Consider the following 26,075-nt stretch of genomic DNA (forward strand, 5'->3'; position numbering starts at 1 on the left):
TCACAAACACACCCCACAGATCCAAACGCACTCCCCCCGTACACACGCACACGCTCACGAACACACACCACAGACCCAAACGCACTCACACACACCACACGCACACACTCACACATGCTCACAAACACCTGTCCCATGGCCTCTGAGCTGGGCTATTTACTCTGTGGGGAGCAGGTGCCAGCTATTTCCCTGAGCGCCACCATCCCCCTGGGCCAGCGACGCTCATCAGGAGATGGGGGGGATGCCACCTGTCTTGGGAGTCCGTGATTTGTGCTAGGAAAGTGCAGGGCTCTGGGCGTGGCAGACACCCTCCTCCCCAGCAGCTCCTGAGAGTTCAGCATGTCGACACTGGGATGCAGCCCTGCCATGCTGAAGAGTAAACCCTCCCACTGCACAGCCAGCAAGGAGCGTGTCCCTGCAGCAGTGCCCCCGTGGACAGAAAGAGCTGTGGGCATCTAGTGTTGTGAGCTTCCTCAGAGCAGTGCCCCCCGTGAGCATGGGCTGTCTAGTGTTGGGGACGTCTTCACGTGGCACCGGTTCGTTCCAGCTAGGATCCCAGCAGCGTGACCTTCCTCACCTCAGCAGGCAGCCAGGGCTGTGAGCTTCAGCACGGCAGTGCCCTGTGTTAGGCCCAGCTAGGATTCCACCTCAGTGCCCCTTGCAGGTATGACGTGGCTTCTTGGTGTTGCAAACTTCCTCGTGGCAGTGCCACGCCCCACCCCGTTTGTTCCACTCTCCCCTGCATAGGCTGTCGGAGAACGCCAGCCCCATGGCCTGGCTGCTGGCGGGGATCCCACGGCAAGGCTGGATTGTGGAAAGAGGTTTGTGGTGGGGGGAAGGGGGGTATTAGCCCAGAGCTCAGCGAGCTGACAGTGGCAGGTATCCATCATGTGACTGGGCTAAGAAAACAGCTCCCCGTTTCCAGGGACACCAGCGCAAACACTGAATGAGATACAGATGGCGGAGGCGGAGATGGAGAGACAGAAAGACTGACACATGCAGGAGGAGCATTTGCCCTTTACTTCTAGGAACTCCTGGGCCAGATCCACCCCGGGTGTAGCCGCGGGGGCCTGCATCCTACCAGCACCGATCTATTGATGGCAGCAGGGTCACTCCGGACTGACACCAGTCTGAGCGAGAGGGGAATGACCCAGTGCCTTGCCCCTGTATCCCTCCCCCACCTCCCACTGAGCCCATCTGGAGTTCCTTGTTCAACAGAGGCCAGGTGGGGCAGGATGCACCAGGCCACGCAAGGTGCCAGTCACCAGGGCTGCTGCCCCCCCAGCACCCACTCATGGGCAAACAACCCCACACTTGCCCCACTGTGTCCCCTGCACGGATCGTGGGACCCTGAGGAGGTGAGAAGCAGGGCGGGGTCTTGCCTGATCTTTCATGGGGCTTTAACGTGGATGCGTATGGAGAGGGCTCCTCTCCTCACACCCTGCCGGGAGGGTGGCCTTGTTCCACGGGCAGAGCAGAGTGTCTCAACTGCACGCTCGCCCCGCTGCCCAAGGGCCTCTTGCTCAGCAGGCGAGGGACGGGGACGGAGCAAGCAGCCAGCAGCTGCTACAAGACGGAGGAAAAACCCCAGCCGCACCCCGAGCAGGGCCCGGCATCCCTCAGCGAGTGAAACTGCCCACAGCTGCGGCTCCTGTGCAAAGAGAGAAAAATCAGAATAAAAGGAGAGAGAAATCAATCATTCCTCACCTGGGGAGAAGGGATTTTCCAGCCCGCTGGCCATACAGATAGGAGGTAATTTAGTGGTGCGGAGGCTGACCCCCTGCTCTCTTCCCAGGGGCCAAAGAACTAGACCAGCAGCACCAGTAGGGACCCAAGCGAGACAGAAAGGAGGGACTGGGAGCCAGGACTCCTGGGTTCTATTCCCGTCTCCTCGCCGACGGCCTGGCCTCTGTGCCCCGGTTTCCCCACCTGTACGAAGGGGGCGCTGTTTCCCCTCAGCCCACCAGCGAGTGATGAATCAGCTGCGCCGTTTGCAAAGCGCTGGCGTGCGGGCCCGTGATGCAGCGTCCCGAATGCTCCCTTCCGGGGCTGCCCAGCCCCCGGGCTGAGTCCAGCAGCTGCGGTGAAGACCACGGCTCTCTACACCACAATGTGCTGTCTCCTCCCTCCAGAGAGAGGCGCTGCAGCGCGGGGCTCGTGGGCCCGGGAGGCCAAACACACCAGACTGGAGGGCCGGCGAGGTTGCCCGTCGGTAGTAGAGGCCGAAGGGTCTGCTACTGCTGTGCCCCCCCCGGGAGAGGCGTGGATTTTGGAGCCAAGGGCGAGGGGGGTCTAGTCCCGGTTTGCCACCTGCCCGCTGCCTCCAGACATGGCTTTGTTACAGATTAGTACCCGTGGGCACTGGAACAGCGAAAGAGCACAGCAGTGCACTCCCTGCAGAGGTCAGGGCTCTGTAGTGAGAGCTAATAACTCCCTCTCTCCTCTCCGCCCTTCCCCAGCGGCTCTCGGCTCCCGCACACACCCAGAGAGACACACACAATTATCTCATTGCAGCAGGAGGTCACCGCCGGGATCAGACCCCAGGCTGCGGGTTTCCTATTCAAGAGCTCAACTCGCGGAGCTCCCACAGCCGCGGGGTGCCCGCAGGCTGGGGCCGGACTGCTAGTGTTTAACCTAGATTCCCTTTTGTCCTTCCCCTGTTCAGCCGGAGAGTGCCCCGGGCCCCCCCTTTCACAGCTGAGGACCTGTGCTGGGCACGCAGGCAAGAGCATTGCAGGGGGGAGTCCTCTGCCTTGCTCTGCCACCGGCGGGGTCTGAACAAACCCACCGGGGCTGGAAGAAGCAAAGAGCAGAAGCCAAGGCAGCAAAACGAGGGATGGGCAGAGAATCAGCGCAGGACGGAGCAGCCAGCGTGGCATCCTGCTTCCCATCAGCCGCCGGATTTTGGAACTGAGACGACGGATGCTCCAGTGCTTAATGTCGTCTAGTGGTTAGAACAGGGCGGGTGGTCTGGACTCCTGGGTTCTATTCCCAGCTCTGGGTGGAGAGTGGGGTTTAGTGGTTAGAGCAGGTGGATTGGGCATCAGGACTCCTGGGTTCTGTTCCCAGCTCTGGGTGGAGAGTGGGGTCTAGTGGTTAGAGGAGGTGGGCTAGGAGCCAGGACTCCTGGGTTCTGTTCCCAGCTCTGGGTGGAGAGTGGGGTCTAGTGGTTAGAGCAGGTGGGCTAGGAGCCAGGACTTGAGTTCTAGACCCACCTCAGGGAGGGGAGTGTCCTCTAGTGGTTAGAGCTGAGTATTGTGAGTCAGGACTCCTGGGCCCTAGGCCTGACTGTGTCTGACCTGCTCTTATCAACAAGTCTGCACGCTGCGGAGGTGTAGTGAGGCTGCTGGTCTGTCCGCACACCCAGCGAGATGTCGCTCTGCCCAAGTTACCTGCGGCAGCCACCCCAGGCGGGGCTGGCAAAGGGCCCACAGGGCGGGGAGGGATGCAGCATGGCAGCAGAGGGAACACTGCAGCAGCGCTCAGGTTATTCACGCTGTCCAAAGCAAAGTGGACCGGGTTGGGAGAGGCGCAGCGCCCCAGCCATGGCTCTGGGATTTAAAGCCTGGTTCTTTCGTTAAGAATGGGCCCAGGGAAGCAGCTCACATTGCAAGGTTGTCCTCAGCCAGAGTTTCCTTCCTCGTTCTGCCTCTAATCGGAGCTGTGTCCACCCTGAGCGACCTGCCTCACTGTACGAGATGATGCACAGCCGCCCAGCCCACCCCCAGGGAAGGAAGCACTCGGGATGGGGGCAGGGCAGCGGTTCATGCACGCTGCCCCTAGGTTTCTGCTGGATTATGCCTGCCCGGCTGGCTGGCCCAGAGGCTGGCTCAGAGGAGAATGGCTTTTCCCACCAGGTGCGTGGAGGCAGCGTGGCACCTTTGAATAGCCCGTGGGACTAGAAATCCAGACTCCTGGGCTCTATTCCAGGCTCTGCAGCGGAACTGAATAGCTCACGGGACCAAGAGTCAGGACTCCTGGGTCCAGCCCTTCGCTCTGCTGCTGCGCTTGGGCCTGTTGTGTGCACTCTGTGCTTCATTTCCCTAGCTGCAAACGGCTTCCTCCACGAATCACAGGGGTGGGGCTTTGGCGGTCAAGAGTCTTCATTAATATTTGTAATTAAAGTGCTTTAAGATGCTTGGATGGAAAGGGGTACAGAATAACGACACTTGGCATGGCTAGAAGGCATTTTTCACCTATAGGTCTCAAAGCACTTTACATGGGAAATCAAGTAACATTATCCCCAATAATACAGATTAACTAACACGGCTACCCCTCTGATATTATTATCCCCAATGTTACAGATGGGGAAACTGAGGCACAGGGAGGGGAAGTGATTTGGCCAAGCTCACCCAGCAGGCCAGTGGTAGAACCGGAACAGAAGCCAGGTCTGCTGATCCCTAGCCACTGGGCCGTGCTGCCTTTTCTAGCACATTTATCATGAATCATCCATTACTCATTTCCTGTTTGGACTCACCTGCTAACAGCTGACAGAGTTCTTATCTCTTGCTAAACCCCATCCGTGAATCATTCTTGGCCCATTGCTTGCTGCTGGGTGGTTCACTGCCAGGAAAACAGCTGTTCAAAATCCAAGCTCTGTGGGTCACATGAGATTATTTCTGCTCCCTGATTGGACGAGTGAGCTCTTTGAATCAGGTGTCTGTTGCAAATACTCCTGGGTACAAGTTCAAAATTCCCTCTCCTTAAAACTCACGGTGGCCAGGCCTGTTCCTGGTGGTTACTGATTGCCAGGGGTGGTGGCAGGCAGTGAGTGCTGTGAAAGGCGAATGCCGATTTTGATTGGAGCGACTATTTGGGGAAGAGGTACTCCAGTGTTTGGTCAGCTCTAATTTCCAGGGGCTCAAAATGGGGATAAAGATGAAGATTAGATGCCTCAAATAGAAAATTGGAGCCAGGACTGTCTCTCACCATATGTCTGTACAGTGCCTGGCACAATGCAGGCCTGATCTCCGTCGGAACACTAGTAGCTACCCTAATGCAAAGGATAAATAATAACAATAGTGGGTGATGGTGGAAGAAAGACGCAGGAGGAGAGATGGGGAACCAGATGAAGGGGCAAGGACCCAGGGAGCACTGGGAAACAAAAGTTAGCAGGTTGCAGAGTGAGCAGGAAGCCGGTGGGGAGGGCTTAGGGCTTAGACCAAAGAGAATGTGGTCCCAGGGGGACTGAGAAGATAAACAAGGCCAGGAAGTGAAATTGACGAGAGACCAAGCGAGTAATCCAGCTCCTAGTGAATAATATATCTAAAATTACAGAAATAGTAAGTAATAGCAAGGAAATGCATTGGAGTATCTTTTCTTTTAGCTTGTGAATTTTCCCTATGCTAAGAGGAAGGTTAATTCCTGTTTTTTGTAACTTTAAAGTTTTGCCTAGAGGGGAATCCTCTGTGTTTTAAATCTTATTACCCTGTAAAATTACCTTCCCTCCTGATTTTACAGAGGTGCTTCTTTTACTTTTTTCTTTATAATAAAGTTCTGTTTTTAAGACTCTGATTGGTTTTTAGTGTCCTAAAAACCCAAGGGTCTGCTCTGTGCTCACCTTGTTTATTCTCAAGCCTCCCCAGGAAAGGGGGTGAAGGGGCTTGGGGGGATATTTTAGGGAAACAGGAACTCCAAGTGGTCCTTTTCCTAAATCTTTGTCTAACTCACTTGGTGGTGGTAGCGATACCGTTCCAAGGACAAGGAAAAATTTGTGCCTTGGGGAAGTTTTTAACCTAAGCTGGTAGAAATAAGCTTAGGGGGACTTTCATGTGGGTCCCCACATCTGTACCCTAGAATTCAGAGTGGGGAGGGAACCCTGACATGGGGGGAGTGTAAGTCGGGAAAGAGCAAATAAACAGCACGCTCTGGTGTGTCCCATGTCCCCTGCTTTATGGTGACACTCACGGGCTGCCACGGACACCGCCGTCCTCCCGGCTCCTCTCTTTTGCTTTGATAAATGAACTCCGAGGCTGGGGTTATATATCAGCCTGATCTACGGGGTCTCAGGTATGCAAGTCCGCGAAGAACATGATTTATCAAGGCCGGTGCTGGAGCCACTCTCACCATCTCTCTTTTGGGGGGGTTTCTTGCTTGTACTGATTGCTCTGGCTTTTTCCAAGGGTTATGGAAACCAAATTCCATAGAAATGGATCTAACCGAGACGGCTCCAGCTCCATGGGCAACTCCACATGCAGAGACACAGATCTTGATGGTATGTCTCCAGGATGTGTGATTGCAGCATGTGTAGACATACCTGCACTAGCTTTGATCTAGCTAGCTTGAGTAACAACAGCAGGGAAGGAACAACAGCATGGGTGTTGTTGGCACAGGCTAGACCCTTGAATATGTACCCAGGATCCTGGGCAAGTGGGGATAGGGTGTCCCCCTCCTGCAACTTCATGGCTATTGTTACTCAAGCTAGCATGGATCTAGCTAGTTGCTAGCAGTAGTGGGTTTATGACACATGGATAAGCAGTTCTGATTCCATCCATAAAGGACACAGAATCATAGATGCTAGGGGTCAAAGAAAACTTGTGCAGTGGGCCAAATACTGTGGCTGAGTGAACCCGTGAAGACACAAAATGAATTGACCTGAACCTTCACCCAAAATATGAACCAGACCCAGATGGAACATTTTCCATCCAGGAATGATGCCCTGCACTTCTTGGGTGTGTCGGGTGCCTCATGTATCACATGCTGGATGATAATATGAGAGGACCCCAGCTTTCTAAATGTAAACTGGCTCTTTGTTAAGATAACTATTTACAAAGATGATGCGACTGCAGCTGGCATTCCAGTCCTGTGCACACAGACTGACTTTCTGGTGCCTCCTCCACACTCTTCCCTCCTGCAACCTGTGCTCCTTCCTCCAAGTTCCACACAGCTCACTACATCTCGGACTAGAAAGAGAATGACCACGTTGCTCATGGAAAGGCTGCGCTTGGTTGTGTTTCCAACCCAACTAGTTGTGACAAAGCTCTGAATTCTTGAGTGGGTCTTCAAAGTGAGCCAAACTTCGACCAGGCTGAGGCTTTGCCATCACTCACAAATATCAAAGATGGGGATCCTGACGCTCAGATCCACAATTTGATCCAAGCTTTTCTGGATCTGGCCCGAAAACTTTCATAGAGTTTGGTGTGTTTGGATCTGGCATCTTCACTGGGGCCCATTACAGAGGAAGGCCCAAGCCTCAAAGTTCTGATCCAGAATCAGATCAGAACCTAAACTTCCCTAAAGGCGGGGCAGCATTCTGAACTGGGGCTCTGGTATGGCCTCGCTCTCACAAATCCCTTACATTTACACAGCACTTTCCCTCCAAATCATGGCAAAAAGCTCACTCCATCCACTGTGATGGAACATGACACAGGCTCTGAGCTGGCAACACTCTGCTGTTCTTAGAAGGGGAAGTAAAGAATAACTTCTCTGATTGAAACTGCAGGGGGAGTTTTAGGTAGCTGGAGAGTAATTATCCCTGTTGGAATTGGGCCAGGATACTATCACGTCTACTCCTCCAAAAAGTGCCAGGGGACATTGAATGATTGCAAGCAGGCAGGGCTTCCGCTGTACGCCTCATCCCAAAGATGGCACCGGTGGAGCCGCGTTGCTACCCCTGGGCACCATGCTGATTAAGTATTGACCTTGGGACTTGGGAGGGACAGAGTGCCACCTACTCAGCTACAAACACTGCATCTGAGTTTTCTTTTGAGGTCTCCCCTCCAAGCCCTGATCAGACTCAGCCATGTTTCCTTTCTTAGGAAACCAACACGATGAGCCAAGATGCTGTGATTTACTCAGCTGGGCTCTCGGCTTCCTCCTGGGTGCATGCCCCGCTGAGCTGCCTTGGCTTTCATTCCGGTGTTGGATGTGTCTTCTTGCCATTAGAAAAGGAGTACTTGTGGCACCTTAGAGACTAACCAATTTATTTGAGCATAAGCTTTTGTGAGCTACAGCTCACTTCATCGGATGCATACTGTGGAAAATACAGAAGATGTTTTTATACACACAAACCATGAAAAAATGGCTGTTTATCACTACAAAAGGTTTTCTCTCCCCCCACCCTACTCTTCTGCTGGTAAAACCTTTTGTAGTGATAAACACCCATTTTTTCATGGTTTGTGTGTATAAAAACATCTTCTGTATTTTCCACATTATGCATCCGATGAAGTGAGCTGTAGCTCATGAAAGCTTATGCTCAAATAAATTGGTTAGTCTCTAAGGTGCCACAAGTACTCCTTTTCTTTTTGCGAATACAGACTAACACGGCTGTTACTCTGAAACCTGTCTTCTTGCCATTAGAAAGTTTCTCCAGATACCTCATCTAAACTTGCCCTTTGACTCTTAGACTCGTATTCCCCCAGCCTCCCTGCTTCCCCAGCCAGCAAGGGATCAGCGACCTGGAGAATTTACAACAGACTGGGAGAAAACAAAGTTTTCATTTGTCAGGAGAGGCCACAGCTGAAATACATCGTCCTCCCCAGTCATCTCGGCCGGGTGGAAGTTGAGGGCTCTGGATTTGAAAACGAGCCGGAAGTCCAGCCCTGCGAATGAGCGGAGAATCCCTCTGGGAAGGCAGGCAGTCAAACTGATTCATACCCATGCAAAGGGTCTGCTCCGTAAGCACTAAGAAGGGGACCATCAACTGCCTGCATGTTTCCTTGGGGGGGCTTCTGTCTCTTGCATTCTTCCTAGGTTGCTTGTGTGTCCATCCAAAATCCTTTGTCCACCACCACCGAAGGGGCCGAGAGGTTCCTCGCACATCTGTGTCTCCAGCGCACGAGTGAGCGTGACAGGTGGCTTTTGCAGAAAGGTTCCTTTGTAATAGTCTTCTCTCTCTGGGTGGGAGCACGTGTGTGGGGGGAGGGGGGGAGCTGCTTGGGCACAGGGACTGAAATCTCGCAAGAGAGGGTGCCCCCAACAGGCACAGCGGACGTCCATTGGGAGAGCACAGGCCTGTCACCCTAGGGGAGTCTGACTCTCCAGGGCAGGAATCCATTGATGGGGAAAACCCAGGACTAGGGGAACATGGAGACCTGGCACCCTGCTCCACACAGAGCTGGGTGGCTCTGCCAGGACAGGGTTGAGATGGATGGGGAGAAGCCTGGGACTGAGTGCAGCTGGAAGCCAGTCCAGGAAAGGGTGACCCTCCCGGGGCAGGGGCCCGTTGCTGGATCAGCTTGGGATGCAAAGCCCAGGGACACCCATTCCTCTGGACCTCGTCCTGCAAAGAATCTTTGCCGCTGTGAGCAGGATGCGAGTGCGGGGGGTGCTGTACCCTGGAGGGGGAGGAAGGGCGTGTAGACAAACCCAGGGAAGGCAGGCCACATTTCCCGACGATTCAGAGGACAAATCTCCTTTCCTGCTGCCTCTTTGTAGGTGGTTCGTGCGGGTGCGCCGAGGCAGCTGCTCCTGCTCTCCAGCTTCAGCTGGCAGGAACTCATCAGTCCCCAGCCTCTCAGCGCCGCCACGCCTGGCCCCGGGTCCTACTCCACCTGCGGAACAGGGCGCGCCTGGCTTTGCCTCTAGTGCTGCCCGAGGGGCCGGGGCGGAGCAGAGAGACCCACGCAGCCGGGGCGAGAGATACCGGAGTGACATCCACCCCCTGGGAATGCAGGCCAGGTCAGAGCTGTCAGGGCAGCAGCTGCCAGGCGGATAACAACCCCCACCCCACCCCCCGGCTCGTGTTACAGCCGTTTCCCCTACCGCACGCGGCAAATGGGCGTCTCCACGGGTGCAGAGATGAGCCCCTGCAGCAGGCGCAAGAGAGAATAGCATGAACCCCTGAGTTCATCGCCCCTCCAAGCGCTCCCCTGTCAGCCCACGCAGGCTCTGCTGTCCTGCGGGTTAGCGATAGGCTCACACCAACGCTCGAGCCCCCCGGGCGTCCGCCTGCAGCGGCCAGCCCCGGTCCACTGAACGCACACAGGATTCCCGGCTCCTCTGCTCCCAGAGAGTGCGTCTGCTGACCCGGGACCGCTTCGCTTGCAGCTCGGCTTAGCACGCACCCCCTAGATTTGTGTCGAGCGAAAACAAGCGGAAATTTATTTCACAAGGAGAAATTCCAGTGAGCGCACGTAGGAAGAAGTATTGCAAGGTGTTGGTTACGTGTAAAGGGAAAGCGTATCACCCCTTCTAGAGCCTAGACTTCACTAACCAGCCATTTTCCTGTCTAGTGAAGCCTGTCTCACCCCAAGTCTTTCGCCCAGCATTTAACAGCCAGGCTGGCTGTGACCCCTCTGTTCACAAGACATACATGCTGGCAGTCTGTCTCCCAGGCGAAGGAGACCAGGCACCCCGTGTGCCTGGAGATGTATTCCAACAACCCACTGTTGTCACTTGCAAACGGAACGCCCCTCCTGCCCCCCGCTGGTTGTTTTTTCCTACAGGCTTCTTGTTGATGTTGCAAACGTTGATTAGCTGGCAGCTCTGAAGGCAAATAGACTCACCTTGCTGGACAATACACAATGGGGAGCCAAGGAAATAAGCGTCTCCTACCCCCTAGTTATCACCTTCTGGTGCCCTGTTGTAACGTACAGATCTTAAGAACATAGCAACCAGTATAGATCCGTAACTCCTTAAATGTCGTAACACCTGTATCGCGCAGCGATTAGGACGACCCGTGCCTTCCTGGCTGTTGGAGAGACCTCGCCTGCCACCCTTTGGCACACCCTTACAGGGGATCCCTGTAAACCCCTATGCACCCCTTATGCCCTCTGCCAATTGGCATTAAGGGCTCTGTGGGTCACCCCCCACCTACCCACCCCCTCCATATCCCTGAAGAACATGCACATACCCTCTTAGCTCACATACATGTGACCTGATACACACCCAGAACCTTCTTCAGACACATGCACGTTGGCCGCGTCTAATCTAGGCTTAGGGCCTTGTCTTCACTACGACACCAGTGCCCGCTAAACTCACGGCCGCTAACATGTGGTGACTACCATGAGGTAAAATCCGAGTGAAGAAAAAGGCCATTTGCAGCTTGCCGGCCGAGGTAAAGACTGCCAGGGAGCGTAGGGTTTACCGTGGCCTGCTAACTTGGATGCAAGTGACAAACAGCCCCGTCTTCAGGAGGGTTTTCGCTCATGGTAGTGACCCCAAGGGGAGACCCCCACATCCCCCGCCTTTGTCCTAGTGAGGACGCACCCCCAAAGGTGGGATGTGCGATCGGGTTTCCTACCTGTGTCCAACTGACTCCTAAAACTCCAGCCAAGCCAAAGCCATTGTGCTTGAGAACAGTCCAAGCTGCCGTGAGCCACAGAGCCGGTGTGTGGACACAGGCCGCTCCCCCTAACTTCGGGGATGTGGGTGAAGGAGAGGTCATTTGGAGATAACACTGGAGGGAAGATCCCCCGCTCTTTCCTCTGGGATTTCTGTTCCCTGTTTTGCACCCTTCGATCTGCCCTGATTCCTATGAGTTTGGGCAGCTGTGATGGCTGCCATGAGAAGAGGAGCCTCCAGAGTGTACGATTTACTTGCCCTTGGCTGGCGTAAATGCCCATCCGTGCTCAGGTGACGCTGCCCCAAATGGTCCCCCGTGGCCTCCTGTAACAGCGCAGTGCGGCCTCTCTGCAGCAAGCACGGGAACCCGAGCGTGGGGATATGAGGCTCTCTGCCACTAGCGACCATTGGCAGACTTTAGAAGAGAGTTTTGGGAAATGGTCCTGAATCATTTGGCATTTGTTCTGAGGAGGGCGGCCGAATCCCAGCAGCAGCCACCTCTAAAGTGGGGCAGCGGTCGGAGCCCCCTCTGGAGAATATATTTCCAGGCACCGCTCCTCCCCAGTGGGCAGTTCAGAGAGCTCCCTGATGCAGCATGGGGATGGGGCCGTGACGGCACCCACAGGGGAGGTGAGATTCACACACAGAGGGTCCCCTCTGGGCATCAGAGAGGGATGAGCTGGGCTTAAAATCCAACGACGGGGCCTCTCGCTTACCCCCCTGCCCTTTGGTGGCTGCTCAGGGGTCACGAGGGCAGACACCTGGGGGTGATGTATGGAAAGACCCCAGCTCGACGCTCAGGGTCCGTCTACATAGCAATCACTGGAGGGTACTTGCCGTTTGAGCCGACGTACCTGCCATCACGGTAATCTAGCTCGCTCGGGTTCCGGAGCAGTGAGGCCGTGCAAAGCCGCCGGGAACCCTTCGCTACTCCCGGACTCGCACTAGCGAGATTAAAACTAGCTCAGGTAAACCATCTTAAGCCTGTGACTGCAGCAGAGACCCGCCTGCAGATGCCAGGCGGAGTTTGCCTCTTGGGGCTGATTTTGCCTTTGCCCTGCCCCTCGTGCCACCATTTGCACGAGCGTGAATTGGGAGTAAACTGCTACCGGATCAGAACAGCGGCGTTTCGTGCTCCCTTTGCACTGGGGTAAAGGGCTGCAGGAGAGGCAACACGATGGGCCACCAGGCCCTTTCTGACTTGTAAACGGTCCCACAAAAGTCACTACTCACGAGGGACCTTCCCGCGGCCACCTTTCCAGAGCGGCTTTCCTGGGATCTGTGTAGTAGAGGCGTGGACGTTGGACAGCTGCCCCTGCCCTATCCCCTGGCAATCACCCCCTTCCCCTGCCAAGCAGGCAGGAGACCCGCTCGCGGCATCTCAGAGGGTTTCGAGGAGCGGCACTTCCCGACGACAGCCTCGACAGAGCTTTAATTGCCTAATGATTCCCAACATTTGAAACCGCTGCACTGTGAACAAACAAACAAAGACAGAAGGCGCGGGAGCCAGATGTGTCGGAGGATTGGGCGGGGAGCCAGATGTGTTGGGAGGGGAGGGGGCGAGAGCCACGGGGAAGAAGAAGGAAGAGAGAAAGCAATGTAAAGCCACTGAGAGCTTTGCCGTAGTAAACAAATCCAGCCGGAAATTGAGTCTGCATGGCAGGGTGTCTCAATGCACAACATAATGGGTCCCAGTGCAGCAGGGCTCTGGGGACTTTACTCTGCAGGGGCCGCTCTCAGCAGAAGGGGAGCACGAGAGCTTTCTGTTGCTAACAGATGGAAATCTGAGCCACATGCCCCGTGGTACGGCTTTATGGTGATCATGGGTATGGATGGCTGGGAGGCCCATGGGCCAATCCCAGAGGTGGAGGACATAGGGAGTATATTCCAGACCCTATTTAAGTCTGGTGTCTGGAGAATTGATCCCAGAGTGGATGCGCAACGTGTTGGCAGAGAGGGAGCCGCGTCCTGCGCTAGGGGCTGGGCTCCTGGAGGATAACAGCCGACTACTGCTAGCAGCTAAGGGAGTTGCTTCTTTTGCTTAAGGGGTAGAGATGTAGGGCTGCCACGCTGCAGGTTGAGGAGTCTCAATCCCTGCTAATGAGCCACGTGGTGGGGAGTCCGTTAGAGATGCCTTCCAACTGGTGGATTCCTCCCAGGTCTTTCCTCCCACCGCTTCATCCTCCTCCTGCCACTCTCAGCTTTGTGCTGTCTGTCGTCCAACTGCCAACCCTCGGAGCTGTTTCTCTCCTCCTTTCAACTCCATCCTTCCTAGACTGGCCTCCTCACCCATCCTCTCTCCGTCTCGCTGGGCGGTCACCCTGGGCTGTGTCCGGTCTCTGTTATATTCTAAGATGATCAGGGTTCTCTGGGGCTTCCTAGGGGAGTTATTGCACTCTGGGGCTTCCTAGGGGAGTTAGGCATCCAGATCCTTCTTAGCATTCAATGGGAGTTGGGCACCTAATTGCACCTCACTGATACTTTAATGGATATTTCCTATTGAAAGCTATGTAGCTCAATCTGAAAGGGGCATTCCCTAGGGAATTGCATAGGCTCTACCCCAGTCCATGGTTTCTACCCAAAGGGAGCACAGGGGGCGGGTCAGGCTAACCTCAGGGCTGATAATCCCTGGATCCCCACCTCAACGCGCTCTTCGGGACAGGAACACTGAGTTCTGTGTTTTACAGACGAGTGTCTGCGGGTGGCTGGAGTGGAGGCTTCTTCCTAACACAGCCGCCTTCCCCAGGGGACCGCAGCCCCGTAGCTGCAGCCTCAGCCGAGTGCAAGAGAAGGAACTAGTTTTGTTTCCCCGCTGACAAACTTTGCTGGTCCACGTCCGTCCCCGGAGGGTTTTCATAGCCGCGACTGACTGAGATCCCCAAGTTTCCTTCTGGGGGCTGCGCCGGGAGGCCCCGGCTGTACGCGGCACACAGAGCCCTGCCGCAGACTGGTGTGTCGAGAGGCAACAGGGAAAGAGCAAGTGAGCCAAAACTGCCTCATAAATCTCCACCAGTGGCTGCAGGGATTAAGGGGCCTGGGCGGGGGAGGGGTTAGGGTTAGGGCTCTCAGTCATTCTCAGAGGGAGAAGGCTTCCCCCCTCCTGTCCCCCAGCTAGAGCTGGGCCAGCCGCTCGTTGACCGATGTGCCCCTGGTGGATCTTGGTGGCCACCTACTCCGCCCACCACCACCCCAGATGACATGCACAGAGCAACCCCCGCTCCCCAGACCCACTCAAAGATGCCAGCTCACGTTCAGTGCACCGTGGACGAGGGGTCTTGGATCCCAGGGGCGCGGCCAGGCCAGGTTATGATCTTGGAGGGGTGGGGGGGGGGTTGCATTGGGTGTGGCACTCTCCAAACCGCCCAGTCCCGGTCACAGCCTTTGCAATGCCAGGCTGGGCTAGCAGATGTTCCCGCCGGGCCTCCCTCCTTCCCCTTCGCCTCTGCCTGACACCTGCTCCAAGCGGCGCCCGTGGAAAAGTTGCTCTGTGAGCGACGCCTGCTAGAAACGGCCTTGTTCTCGCTCGGCCCCTGGCGGCTCGTGGCTGCGCGGGGCCCCTCGCTGACACGAAGGCCAGCGGGGTCAGACACGGGTGAACCTGGCGCAAGGGAGCTCAGCATCGGCTCCGTTTGCTGGGTGTCCCACGCCTGGTAGGCACAGTTGTCACCTAGGCCGCATGGATTGGACACTCCATCTCTGCCGGTGGTGGTGCGCACCCCACACCCAGCTGCGTCTCCCTCCTGTAACCCCAGCTCCGTGTCCTGTGTGGCTTCATAGGAGCCAGTTGACTGGGGTAATGGAATGAAGATGCAGGCGCGCTAGGCCTGCTGCCTGTTAGATACCGTCAGTCCATAGCTGGCTAGAGAGCGGGGAAGGATGGACTGGGACTGCGGAGGATTGAGTGGAGTTCCCTGCTTTTCCCACAGACAGCCACAGGCCATGTTATCTCCCAGGGCCTCAGTCTGTCATCTGTAAAATGGGATTAATGATCGTTCCTTTCTCCCACGCTTGGCCTCAGGGCAGGAACTCGTGTATGTACCACGCCTAAGATGGCAGGGGTGGGAGGGAGGTCCAGTCTGGCTGAGGCTCTCTCGTAGTAATCGAATGGCTTTTGGGTCCAGCTATCCCGTATCTGGCCCCTACTGGCTACAGTTAGTTCGCATCTGACACTGGCTGGAATGAGTTATACCACAGCTGACACCTGGGAAGCGATTCCATACTTGCTGGAGAGTTATGCCAGAGCCTCGTTTCTGACGCCTAGTGAGTACAGGGTCTTCTGGGTCTGATCCCCGCTCTCTCAACGCCTCCCGGCTCCAGCCGGTGGGATGGAGTAATTCCAGGGCTGACTGCTACTGGACGCCGTTATCTGGATGCCTGTTGTTTTCCAGAGCTGACGGCTTCCTGAAGTGGTCACAAGAATGAATTTTCCTGCCAGCTCTCCGGCCGGGGAAAGGCGGGGGCCTTCCAAGGCCTGGCGAAAACGAACGGGGAAAGCAGTCGCTGGGGGAATTCTGTGACCTCCCCCTGCCGATGTTCATAACTCCAGCAAGAAAGCCCCATTGTGAGGCCGCCTCGCAGCTGCGCGATGGGCTGGGGGAGAAGCTTTGTTTGTTTTGCTTGGTGAGGGAAAACGCTGGGAAGGCCCAGAAAAATGTGAAACAAAATCCTGACAAAACCCAAGCGAAAGTACAAGCAACTCCCCCAAGGGCATGTGTATTAATACCTCCCAGCCACACGCTCCATATGGTTACAACAGGGAGATTGTGAGATGAGTGAGGCGGTTTTCTCTGAGGGAGGGAGGCTCTGGCTGAGTCGGGCTCTGAGAGAACCGTGCTGGAGGGATTCATTAGCCAACTGGATGGAAAACATTTGGCCTCAGCTGGCAGTTGTCCTACACGTGAAGTCAATGCAGGACTGTGGGGGTGGGGGTGGGGGGGCTCCTTAGCCCAGGGGCGGATGCACAACCTGTGGGCAAAGAGGGTGCAGCGTCCTTCTCTAGTGGCTGGGCTCCTGGAGGATAACAGCCCTACTACTGCTAGCAGCGAAGGGAGTTGCTTCTTTAGCTTAAGCGGTAGAGCCGTAGGGCTGCTGGGGAGGTGAAGGCGCCTGTCCACCAGCTTGATGGCTCACTGTGGGTGGATGTGTGACAAGTGCAGCCACATGCCCGAGTCACCTTGAAGGAGCCCAAAGAGCTTTACTAAGTCACGCTCCAGAAGCCCTTGACCCCTCACTGAAATGCAGCCACCTCTGCAGTGGGCTGGCAGCTGGCACAGACTCACCTTCCCGCCAATGAGGGGACGAGATACTCCTGTCCTTATGGAACGTGTCATGGGAATCGTCAGCGCCCACAGTCCCGGAGAGCTGACAAGAGCCTGGGTTCTATTTCTCTGCCTCCACGGGGTGAAGGGCTGAATCAAGATGCCCAGGCTTTGACGGTCTGGTTCCACCGGGGAGGGAGGCTAGCTGTGGTGCGCCCGAGGCCTACAGCTCCAAGCCATCCTGTCCTGGTGGTGGCCAGTGTAACCTGAATCCCTGCTATTGGCCATAGGCCTCCCTGTATCAGCAAAGAGAAGGGGCTTTCTCCAAGGCAACCGGGTGGATTGCATCATGCCCCATGGGGAAACCCAGGCAGAGGGGCTAAGGGACATGCCTGAGGCCTGGAGACAAGCTGATGGCAGAGACAAGATGAGAGCTCAGAAGTGCCTGGCACCAAGCCTGGTGTTCAGACCACTGGCCTGCACTGCTCTCCTAACAAGCAGCCAGCAGAGAAACAAGAGCATGTGGGCTTAAAAGGGTGTCAGATGAGTTTCTTTAGCAGAGACAATATTATCTATCTATCTATCTGTCTATTTATCTATCTATCTATCCCCATCCACCCCATCTATCTATCTATCTATCTATCTATCTATTGCTAATGCTCATGAAGAAACCCACCCCACCCCACCCCGCCGTGCCAGTCTCCTGACTCAGCATTTCAGGCGTCAGTGACCAAAGTGGAAAAGGCGCCAGGCCAGCTTGACCTGGATGCAAACTGGGTTAACCCCAAGGGCTGCCACTGACAGCCAAGGGCAGCAGGGAAGCGGGTTCTGCCCTCCATCCCGCACCTCACCGGTGGCAGGAGGTGTTGTGGCAGAGGATTCTGTTCAGGTTTGCAAAGTGCTTAGGCCAGCTGCCGGTGAAGGCGTTTCGGGAACCTGGGAGCACCAACCCGGGAGTGTTACTGAGAATAAACCCAAGAGCCTTGTGCTCTGAGTCCATCCCGTTCCCACTGCCCTCTCCTGGCCTCTCCCTCACTCTAAACTATCTGGCTGCCCAGGGTGTCTCATTCTTTCTTTGCCCTTAGCAAGAAGCGCTGCAAGCCTTGAGCTGTGCATTAATGGGCATCGCCTGGGCTCCCGCACTAGCAGAGCCGAGTTAATCAGGGACTGAGCCCAGGTCTTCAGAGGCAGGGAAGGAATTTTTTATAGATTAAAAATAACAGTGTTCAAACAAACTGTGAGAAATGGCAAGACAGGCTCTGAACCCTGACCTACTTCCAAGGGGGACCGGAGTGCTGGGAAATTGCATGAGGCACCAAATATTAGCTAGTCCAAAGGGGCTGCTTTTGAAAGACAAAGAAAGAAAGAAAGAAAGAAAGAAAGAAAGAAAGAAAGAAAGAAAGAAAGAAAGAAAGAAAGAAAGAAAGAAAGAAAGAAAGGGAAAGTCTGTTTGGCCCAGATGCCATTTGTCTTTTCTTTTCTCTCCTTTCATGCAACACAGGCTTTCATTTAATATTGACTGGCAGTGTCTGCGAAGCAGGCTTCCTCCTCAAAAACAAGGAGCACTTGCTTCCGAGGGGATTCAATTTCCTTTACACAAAGAGGGGGCCGTGGGACGCTCTCCCCCCTCCCCACCCCCAAATCTGGGGGGAGGGGAAGAGGGCCCTTCTGCTGATGTATGGGCCAACTGCTGATCTGGGTTACACCCTCCTTGGCATCAAACCGGTGTAATGACGGCAGGATCTGGCCCCTCAAGACTGGGTGTGCATGAAGATGTGGATGTGCTGTTGATGGAGGACAAAAGGTACCGGGGAGAGGGAAGAGAGAGGGCCCCCGCTCAGAGCCCACAGGTCTGGCTACTACCTGGATTTGATGTCTGGATCCTGCTGCACTCACAGGAGCTTAATGGGACTCCTGTGCTCAGCTTCTGGCTTCACAGTCTGGCAGTGAAAATGCTGGCTGCACTGGGTGTGGGACTGCGTGGTTATCCTGCCCCTAGCATGCTGGCTGCACCGGCTGGCAGTGGGAATGCTCCCCTAGCATGCTGGCTGCACTGGGTGTGAGTGGGAACACTGCCCCACAGGCTGGCTGCACTGGGTGTGAGTGGGAACACTGCCCCACAGGCTGGCTGCACTGGGTGTGAGTGGGAACACTGCCCCACAGGCTGGCTGCACTGGGTGTGAGTGGGAACACTGCCCCACATGCTGGCTGCACTGGCTGGCAGTGGGAACACTGCCCCACATGCTGGCTGCACTGGCTGGCAGTGGGAACACTGCCCCACAGGCTGGCTGCACTGCCTGGCAGTGGGAACACAGCCCCACATGCTGGCTGCACTGGCTGGCAGTGGGAACACTGCCCCACAGGCTGGCTGCACTGGGTGTGAGTGGGAACACTGCCCCACAGGCTGGCTGCACTGGGTGTGAGTGGGAACACTGCCCCACAGGCTGGCTGCACTGGGTGTGAGTGGGAATACTGCCCCACAGGCTGGCTGCACTGGGTGTGAGTGGGAACACTGCCCCTCATGCTGGCTGCACTGGGTGTGAGTGGGAACACTGCCCCACATGCTGGCTGCACTGGGTGTGAGTGGGAACACTGCCCCACATGCTGGCTGCACTGGGTGTGAGTGGGAACACTGCCCCACAGGCTGGCTGCACTGGGTGTGAGTGGGAACACTGCCCCTCATGCTGGCTGCACTGGGTGTGAGTGGGAACACTGCCCCACATGCTGGCTGCACTGGGTGTGAGTGGGAACACTGCCCCACAGGCTGGCTGCCCTGGCTGGCAGTGGGAACGCGGCTCACGTAAGCACTGAGAGGCTGGGAGTCATTGCCGCGCTGTCCCTATATCACAAGAAACCCTGTAACCTCCACAGCGACACGCAGAGAACAACAGGGAGGTGAAGTCGGGCTAACAATGCAGCTGAGCCTCAGCAGAGCCCGGACAAAAGCCGCCTTTGTTGGAGGGAAGAAGCTGCATTTCGCTGGCACTTCCTGGGCCCCGCGATCAGCTCCTATGCCATCTATCACCGTCTCGCGGGGCTCCCTGTTTGTGCCGGTCTGTCTCCAGCGCATGCTTCGTTTCTGGTCGCCGCGAGTGGCCAAAAGCAACAGATGAGCCGGCGATGGTGATTTATGCTGCGCAGGTTGGCGCCGCAACTGTCCAGGAGCCGGGGGGCAGCTGTTGCTCCTGTTACCGGGCGACGTGTTTGGTGGAAGCAAATTCTTCGGTCGGAGCGGCCCCATCAGGCTCTGCGCTGGCCTCCGGGGGCTGGTCGGGGTTTCTGATCTGGGATCAGAGCAGGGGGAGGGGGTCTTAAGGTGAGAGGGGGACGAGCGGGGAAGGGAGCTCGTAAATTGCAGGGGCTTGGCGGCCAGAACCATGGCTGGATAAGGAGCCTCCTGGGACTGGGAAGGGCTGCAGGGAGCCCGCTCTCCTGGCTGGGCAGGACAAGGGATGGGACGCCCCCCAGGGGTTCCAGCCCCCACACCCCAGGCCCTCCCTGCTCTTTTCTCACTCCTAACTCCCCTCTGCTGGCGCTGCCTGGCTGCACAACCTTCCCCTGAGGCGCTGGGCACCGAGGCCTCATCTACTCCGGTATGTTTCTTCTGCACCCTCACTAGTGGTCTGGTGCAGCATCCCCTAGTGGTCACACTACGTAGACTAGCTTCTGGTCTTTTTAGCAGCCCTGGGTTAAAACACGACACCGACACCCTCAGCACGAAGAGCGCCGCATCCGCCAGAGGAAAGCATCTGTCTCTGGGGAGCACAGCAGCACACAGCAACGACACCCAATCAGTCAGGCCCGGAGCTGGGCCTGACTCGCTGGGCCCTGCCCCTGGGGCAGTGACTCGTGGTCGGGCAAAGTGAGCGTCAAACGCTACCCGATGGGAACGGCAGCGTACTGCACCGGCGCAAATGACCACGCGGGGCGCGGGGCGGCCACGGGCCATGCTGAGCGTGTCCACTTGCAGGAGCAAATGGGAGGGCGAGGGCAGAACATAATTAACCATGGCAACAAACTCTCCCGGCAGGAGGTGGATTCTCCAGCTCTGGATGTCCTCCGATCAGGACTGGAAGCCCATGCCTTAGCCAAACCCAGACTACTGGGCTCCATAAAGGTGTAACTGAATGGCCTGTGATCTACAAGAGGTCAGACGAGATGATCAAATGGGACTGGTCTCTGACCTTAAACTCTGTGAACCGAAACCCTAATTAGCGCCCAGGCCAAGTACTGGAGCTCATATCCTGACTTCCAAGAACACCGGGGGATCTTTAGTGACTGCAAGGGCCCTGGTTCTCCGTCCCGCATCCCAGGAAGCAGCAGCATCTCCCCTCCCGAGGCTGGCACGCTGGCGCAGTGCTGAATCAGAGGGAACGCAGCAGTTTCCTCTCCGAGTGCTAGCCCAGCATAACCTTGGGGATGGCTCCTGCAGTACAGCTGTAGGGCTGCCCAAGCAGGTGTACCACCTCCCCCCGGCTTGGGTTGGTTGCTTTTATCCCCCTAACCAAGCCGTCGCTCGGATTTGTGCCTCTTTCCCTGCCTCCCCCTGAATTATAGACACGTTTGCAGATGTAAAGTGATCTCGAAGAGACAGGCAGGCGAGCGGAGGGCACGCAGGCGGGGGAAATGCCTGTATTAAACTGACAGCAAAGAGACAGCAACACCGGAGCAAAAGGAGACGCTGGGGTCTTTTTTTCAACATCGCAAATACATAGAATGATCATCTCTCCAGAACTTGCCTCTTTGTTCCTGCAGCTCTTGGCCTAACCACAGGGGAAGGATGCCCTCTGCTGGAGATAAAGCACGAATGCAAATCAAAAATGCACACGGCAAAGACAAAGCGGTGGGCTAATGCCCACTGAATCCGTGCCCGGGTTAGGCAGTTGCCTCTGCAGCACAGAAAGGAAAGCTGCGGTGACAACTCACCCGAGGAGCTTGCATGCTTCCCAGCGACAGCGTGACGCTGAGGTTCCATTCACGGGTCCTCTTAATCCTGGCTTTAATCCTCTCTAAATCCCAACTATAATCCCTTTAATGCCACCCTTCAGAATTAGGATCCTGCAGGACAGCCCTTTCCTACAGGCTGGCGACAGGGGAGGCTTCTGTGTTCTGAGCTGTGGGGCTGCTTGGGCGATCGCTGTGTGCGAGCGAAACGGAGTCAAGCACGTAAAAAGTTGTTACAAGGAGAAGGGAGAAAAATTGTTCTTAACGTCTGAGGAAAGGACAAGAAGCAATGGGCTTAAATTGCAGCAAGGGAGGTTGAGGTTGGACATTAGGAAAAACTTCCTAACAGTCAGGGTGGTTAAGCACTGGAATAAATTGCCCAGGGAGGTTGTGGAATCTCCCTCATTGGGGATTTTTAAGAGCAGGTTGGACAAACACCCATCAGGGATGGTCTAGATAATACTTAGTCCTGCCATGAGTGCAGGGGACTGGACTAGACGACCTCTCGAGGTCTCTTCCGGTCCTACGACTCTATGATGGTGCAATGAGCTTGCTGGGGCTCAGTGGCTTGGTCTCCACGTCACAAAACCACCATCACTGCTGGCCGTGCAAGGCCCCCTTGCCAGCATGCCCAGCAGAGAGGCCAAGGACAGAAAGGGCTGCAGAGACTGGCCCCTTGGGGTCAAGTGGGACACACACTGGCTCCAGGAGGTGAGGGGGAAGATTACCTCGCACCTGTCCATGTTCTGGCTCTGGCCCCACATTCACACTCACAAACAAACAGCTTGCGGGGAAATGGCAGGGGGCGAGTCGGGCCTCAGGGCTCTCACAGCCTCGTGGCTGGGTCTCCAGTGAGCATGGACCGAATGGGTGGGAGGAGCGAGGTAGAGGCTTTCCGCGGTCCGTCAGCCTAGCTTCAGGGAAGCTGCAACGTGGCCCCACAGTGGAGCGGTGCCGTGATGAGAGAAGGGCCAGACAGCAAAGCCCAGCTGTGGATCAAGGGGATGGGGAGCCCAGGACCCTGCGTCGCACCTTGGCCACGCCTGTGTCCCGATGCCAGAAACTCTGCACCTGGCTGAACAGGAGCCCCCAGGGGGGCTTTAACGCCTCCCCTTTCCCATCCTCGGGCCAGTCCCAGAGAACAAAACAGTGGGCATGAGACAGCAGAGGATCCATCCGCCACCCAGCTGCATTCAGGGGCGAGGCCGGCCCGGCACCGTCCCCCAGGCCAGCCGGAATGGACGGAGCAGATCTGCGCTGGCACTTGCTTTCCCGGCACTGTGAGGAACAGCAGAGCCAGTGCCCAGCGCGGTGTCCTGGCCGGGGGTCGTAAGGCAACATCCACATCCTTCCCTTGAAAGGACGTAGCCATGGCGGGTGGCCTGTGCAGATGTCAGTGCGGTAAGTGGACAGATATCAGGCAAGACTGTTCCTCGGCCTGTACACCCCAGCCAGCCCTCCCTTATCAAGTCCCAGGCAGGCTCTTCCCTGCTGGCATCCTTGTCTGGAGACCCCCAGGTTTCCTGCTGCCCTTGTCTAAGGCAGGAAGCGCACTAGACGCACCGGTGGTCTGCTCCGGTCTAGCAATGCCTGGGTTTGTACAGCACCTAGCACAGAGGGGCTCTGATCTCGCCGGTGGCCTCATGACTCATTCTTTTGATTGACAGGGATGTTACCTCCGCTACTCAGGGCACCCCTGCATTGGTTGAAAATAACAATCCAATCAAATCAAAACAAAAATGATTAGGGGTCTGGAGCACATGACTTATGAGGAGAGGCTGAGGGAACTGGGATTGTTTAGTCTGCGGAAGAGAAGAATGAGGGGGGATTTGATAGCTGCTTTCAACTACCTGAGAGGTGGTTCCAGAGAGGATGGTTCTAGACTATTCTCAGTGGTAGCGGATGACAGGACAAGGAGTAAAGGTCTCAAGTTGCAGTGGGGGAGGTTTAGGTTGGATATTAGGAAAAACTTTTTCACTAAGAGGGTGGTGAAACACTGGAATGCGTTACCTAGGGAGGTGGTAGAATCTCCTTCCTTGGAAGTTTTTAAGGTCAGGCTTGACAAAGCCTTGGCTGGGATGATTTGATTGGGGATTGGTCCTGCTTTGAGCAGGGGGTTGGACTAGATGACCTCCTGAGGTCCCTTCCAACCCTGATATTCTATGATTCTATGACTCTATGAAATCAATCCCCGGCCCCAGCAAAACTCCAACCCAGCAAAAGGCAGGAGTCTCTCCGCCAACCCTCTGGCTCTCACAAACAATGCCCCACCCCCATCTGCTGCCACCCTCTTGAGGTGCCAGGGCAAAAAGAGGAGCCTTGGAAGGGGGATAGGTGCTTTGCAAGTGGCGTGTTATTGCACCAGCGCTGAGGTCAAGCGTAACAGCTCTCAGCGTCGTTCCAAGCTGTTTCCAGAGTAGGGATATATAATTCCCTAGAGGCTGTGTAGCCAGCCGTGCATTGCAATAAATAGCAACACAGACAAGGCGCTTCAGAGGAGAGCGCCAGTGCGTGGAAGTCAGGTGAGCTGGGTTCAATTCCCGTCTCTGCTACTACCTCTCTAGGTGACCTTGGGCAAATCACTTTCCTGCTGCATGACTCAGTTTCCCCAGCTGTATAATGATACCTACCCTCTGCTGAAATCTCTGAAAGAAAAGCACATTATGGTGCTAAGGGTTAATGTATTCAAGGATAATTTTTCTGGATTCATAGGTCCAGAGCCTTAGCTGGCTTAGATCAATGTAGCCCCCCTGAAATTCACCGAGTGATGCTGATGTCTGCCTGCTGAGGATCTGACCCATTGATTGGACCACACTGATCATCTATTCTCGGCGCCTGTGTAACACAGGCCAGAGAATTTCACCCACTAAGAAGCTCTGTGGCTTTCCTGGAGGCTGGATCCTCCATGCACATTCCCAGACTTTGGATGCAAACCCCAGGTAGTGCAGCCAGAGCCTAAAGCAACCCTGTGCGGTGCCTGGCAATGCCTTCGGTGTTACGTTCCGGACAGGAAGCCCTGCTGCTCACAGGCATCAGCTGCAAAGTTGTTCCTCTTCCACATTACCTGGAACGCAGAAACCTTTGAAGTAAGGCCCAGCAGAGAAAAACCAGCTACTGAACCGCCCATGGCGGGAGCTGAGAAGACACCAGACAACAATCCATTACCCTGGAATAGCCCCCCGATGGGTATTGACGGAAACACGGTGCCAGGAGCGTTCTTCCAGGCCCCTCTGCTGGCAGGTCTGGCTCACCTCCCGCTTTGCAAAGGCGTTTCCTCCCAGCCACAAGTGATGGAGAAACACTTCTTCCAGGGTGGCTGAGGCCCTACCGCAGGGCCATGTGATGACGTCACAAAAAACCCCGCATCAGGGCCACGAGACGATTGTTGGGGGTATTACCTGAGCGCTTCAAGGCCCCAAGCAAGATGAGGAATCCGGTGTGCTGGGCATCATACACACACAATGAGAGATTGCTCCTGCCTGGAAGGATTTACAGCCTAAAGCGACAGGATAGAGGGTGGGAGGGGAAACTGAGGCACAGAGCAGGGCAGGGACTTGCCCAAGGTCACACTGCAGGTCAGTGGCAGAGCTAGGAGTGAAATTGGGTGATCCCAAAAAAACTCCGGATGGGTGAGTGATACACAGTGAGGCAGGATGCAAACCCTGCTGCTGGTCTAGCCAGGAGCAGAGCCTCCGCTTGCTCTTCTTTGCACGGGAGGAACAAAAAGCGAGTGTAAAAGAGGCAGAGAGGGACCCAAGGGGTGTCCCAGCACATTGCACAAACCCTACAAACACCACTCCCCTTAGTCTAATCTGCTCACCCACCTACTTATCCCTGGGGCTGATAAAACACCCATCACTTTAATATCCATCCATCCCCCGCCCCCCCCAGAGGCTGAGGCTCAGTGAATGCAGCTGTGGGAGGGGTTGGGGTTGATCTGGGCCGGGGGCGGGACTGGACTCTCTCTTTGGGATTATTCCCTCTCCAAACCCCAGGAGATTCTGGCAGGGATTCGAGCTGACTTTCCGGCTGCTCAGTGCGTTTGCCGGGGCCGCACGCTCTCCTTCCCGGCTCAGCAAAGGGGGGCCGTTATAGCCAGGCAACCAGCAGCAGGGGCGTCAAGACAGTAGCACAGAGCCGCCACACCTCCAGCTTTGATGCCCTGTGATCCTAACGTACCCGAATGGCTGCAGAAGCACACACTAGTCCCAGCTGCAACAGGGAAGATCTCTTAGGAGCTCCACCTGCTTCTCCCTTCTGCCAGGTGAGGGCATCTCCCAGGCCTGCAGGTTTATAGTCTCAGCAGCGAGTGGGGGGAAGCGGGGTTGGGAGAAGATGGACCAGATCCACAATCAGCTGGAGCCCCTGTCTCTCTACCTCCCCTAGTAGCCCTGCTTGTCTCTTCGAGGAGGGCTCTCTTTCCAGACTAGCATGCCCGAGGTGCTCGCACCTCCATCCTTCTCCTCGATTTACCTGTCTCTTCTTTCCTGCCTGCACAAAGCTGGGACATCAAGCTACACGGGCTCAGAGGCTTGGGCTGGGCGGTGGGAAGAGGGGAGGGAATCATTCCCCTGCACAAAGAACCTGCTTTAAAAATCTCCCAGGCAGGTGAGTCATGGAGGTTAGAACCGGGCTTGGGTTCACCTCCTC

The 26,075-nt window shown here is 55.9% G+C and overlaps 1 long non-coding RNA gene across 1 annotated transcript in view; it reads right to left on the reverse strand.

Annotated features, from left to right (window-relative positions):
* Window positions 1-1,082: 1,082 nt before the first annotated feature.
* Window positions 1,083-26,075, reverse strand: part of LOC122463819 — a 29,522-nt gene continuing 4,529 nt past the window's right edge. Inside the window, exon 3 of the long non-coding RNA XR_006287442.1 lies at window positions 1,083-1,651. This is a non-coding gene — a long non-coding RNA (uncharacterized LOC122463819). The remainder of the gene's footprint in view (window positions 1,652-26,075) is intronic.

Source organism: Chelonia mydas, chromosome 25, assembly GCF_015237465.2.
Source record: "Chelonia mydas isolate rCheMyd1 chromosome 25, rCheMyd1.pri.v2, whole genome shotgun sequence".
In the NCBI taxonomy this organism is placed as follows: domain Eukaryota; kingdom Metazoa; phylum Chordata; order Testudines; family Cheloniidae; genus Chelonia; species Chelonia mydas.